Raw genomic sequence first — 3,516 nt, 5'->3', positions numbered from 1 at the left:
GTGGAAGTGGTACAGTTACTGCTGTGAAAATAATAACAAACGTTGCGAAAACAAAAAAGTGTAGCAACAACACTCGAGGCTTGACGCTGCTGATTTCTCGTGATTGCTGCTTTTTAGTGCATAAATTGGACCGCTCCGTTTGCTGCGCTGCATTTGGTATCTTTTGTACATAGCCGTCGTCGGTAAAAGCAATTTCACTCGCTTGCATTCGTAGTTTATGTTATCAGATAAATGAATAAGTACACGCGCTTGTATGTGTACCCTGTAGTGAAATTGACTCGTTACAAATTAGTTGGTAGTTACTACGCCATACAAATGGTACGACTTACAATAAGTCAGCCTACTTTTTTTCGTCGAAGAATCTGGTCCATATTCTTTGAATTGCCCAACTGTCAGATGTTAGTCAGAATTAGAATAGTTTCATACTAATTCTAAACTAAATATTTAGCTCATTACTGCCCTGAGCATATAACAGGTCAACTGAAAAGTCCCCGGTCTGACACATAAACAAAGCCTTAAACATGCGTGTAAAAGTTTAATATATTAATTTAAGTGAAGCAACAATTGTTTTTGTGGAAAGAATTGAGTAAAAAAAATTTCTTGTATTGATAAAATTTTGATTTTTGAAATTAAACCTTTGCTCGATGACGACTTTCCCGACACTGYCCCAGTAAAATCAACAATCAATGACTAGTATGCTAAGTTTATGAAATTGAAATGAGCACCGAAGACGGTGAAAGCAGTAGTTGCCGACGAAAACCTCAAAAAAGTCCACAAAATAATTTTGAATGACCCTAAGTCGGTCGAGTTAGCAAGCACTCTGAGTACTTACTTGTATATCAACTAAACGTGTGCATCATATTTGGATATGAAAAAGCTCTGCGCGAAATGACTGCGGCGCAAATTCACTTTTGATCAAAACCAACGACGTGTTGATGATTCGGAGCAGTGTTTGAAGATGTTCAAGTATAATACGTTATATAAGACAATGTATGAAATATGGCTTCATCATTTCACTCCAAAGTTCAATCGGAGGTCATTCGAGTGAACCGACTAACACGCTGCAAAGCGCGGAAAAACGCAAAAGTCGGCAGTCAAGGTTATGGTTTTGGAATACGTATGACATAATTCTTATTGACTTCCTCGGAAAGGAAGTACCATCATAGCATTGCTCGACCATTTGAAGGACGAAATCTTCGAAAAACGGACGCATTTGTAGGAAAAGAAATAGCTGTTTCGCTGCAGATAGGTCAAAAGTCAGTTAAAACGATGACAAAAATCCAAAATTGGTCTTCGAATTGGTAGTGATTATTGTCGTGTTCTCAAAAGTATGCTTACTGAGAAGAAACTTTTGTAAAATGGAGACATGATACCCGAAACTGAGGCCAATTTTAAAGCTAAAGACAAATCGTACGACAAAATCGTATCAAAAAGTGTCACTACAATCAATGTATCACTATGTTGAATTAAAAAAAAAAAAAAAAAAAAAGAAGTTCGCCAAAAAATGTGTTTTAGTATAGCCGTTAACTTTTCCATTGCTTTGTGATACTCCTTATTGCAACATTATTATCCGTGTCTTATGTGTAATTTTACTCGATGTTGCTGTGAAGATACTTGAATTCGATCCACAAGTGGGAACGTATAGTGCACACACGAACAGGGGGTATTCAAGAAAAAATGTATATCTTGCGAATTTTCTTAAAAAATGTTCATGATTGGTGTTACAGTGTTGGTGTTGATGTTACAGGCAGAAATTCTCCGAAACGATTCGAATCAGTGCGACGAAAGACATTTTATGAAGATCGGATTTCTTAAGCCACTGTGGAAGGGATCAATCAATTTTCAATGTTTTCTGTAGAATTTTTTACTCAAACTAAAGAAACTGTTTATAAAATGTAGTCAAGAAACCAGTAATGTAATAAATTTGTTTTTTTTTTCCTTGGAAAATGATCAGCTAAAGCAGATTTTTATCTGTTGACGACTCAAACTAAATTTTTAATAATTATGAAACTTTTTTATTATTAATCAAACAGTTTTTGGGCAAGCCTATTAAGCAAAATTAGATTACATCTTTTTCTATTTCTGATCAATTATGGAAAGTAATAAATTCTCTTATATTTTACACTGAACGTGGTATATTAAACTCGTAAGTATGACGAGCAAAGTCGACTTAGCCGTGTCCGCCGGTCTTCACGCCTGTATATATAGGCGAACTATTCCTTCAGCTCTTAAGATATCGATATGAAATTAGGTTTTGCTCAGGAAATTGCTCATTTACCAGTACCATAGGAGGCATCTGCCTACATATATAAATCTAGTTCTTGTGGAGAAAATATTAATATGCCAAATTATCGAGACTATTGTCTAAAGGTATTGTAAAATCTTCAAATATATTGTTCAGATTGGACCACTATACCATTTAACGGTCATGCAAATTATACGGTCCAAACTCCTTGTGTCGGAAACCATTACATTTGACAAAATATCTTCATGAAATTTAGCAACCATTATTGTCAAAGGTCACTTAATAATGTTCGAACAAGTTTTACGGACAAGTTTTACGGTCTACTATATAATATGTCTGCCATACAAACAAACCGATCAAAATTGATTTCTTGTATGGAATTTTTTTTTTTTTTTTTAAGAATATTATGGTTTCAGCGCAACCGAAGTTGATATTTTTTTTACATAAACATGTTTAAGTAAGTATATATGTGGTATATTACCTCTAAGCATTCCAAACTGGACAAAACAAGGATCACTGAGTTGAACTGAAGACATTTCTTAAATAGCTTTGATTGATTTGGCAATTTGTCAAACCAATTCTCTATATATGTATATATTTTATATTAAACTTATTTTTTTCATTGCGAAACTAGAAAATTTGCATTAGTTTGGAAAACCAAAAGCAACAACATTGACGGTTAGAAAAACTCAAACAAACTCAAACATATCCCAGCTGACGGCGAAAAATTTGTATATATAAAGGAAACGATGCATTTATCATGGTTTATGCCTAGTTGCATACAGCAATGCATTTTTTCATGTGCTGCATGTATATATGTGTCTATAGATGTGTGCGTATGCGAATGCTTGTGCAGCTTGTTGCAAATAAACCGTTAGCGATATGTGTGCGCAGCTAAGCGAACAAAGCAAAACTTACTTTCAATGATACGCTGCAGGATTGTGTTCCATACAGATTGCTGTTAGATACTAAACGCATGCAACATATATGTGTGTACATATGCATGTTTTTATTCGTTTGTGTTATGCTCGACAGCAAGTGCAACGCTTTTACGTTAGCATTCGCCAAGGAATATGCCATTTGGATAGATAGTCGTGCCGGCAGATTCTGCTTAACTTTTTTGCACTCGCCATTGTTATTGTTGTTGCATATTCGCCATTTCACTTTATTATGCTGTCACATCGAGAGCACATAAATCAAACACTAGATTTGTGCTGGCAGTGACAATGCAATTTCTGTTCGCCATTCTGCTGTGCGCGTTTATATCTACG

The sequence above is a fragment of the Bactrocera latifrons genome, unplaced genomic scaffold, assembly GCF_001853355.1.
Source record: "Bactrocera latifrons isolate USDA-ARS-PBARC rearing strain unplaced genomic scaffold, ASM185335v1 scaffold_12, whole genome shotgun sequence".
NCBI classification, from domain to species: Eukaryota; Metazoa; Arthropoda; class Insecta; order Diptera; family Tephritidae; genus Bactrocera; species Bactrocera latifrons.
The sequence above is the reverse complement of the archived record's forward strand: the minus strand, read 5'-3'. Positions refer to the sequence as shown.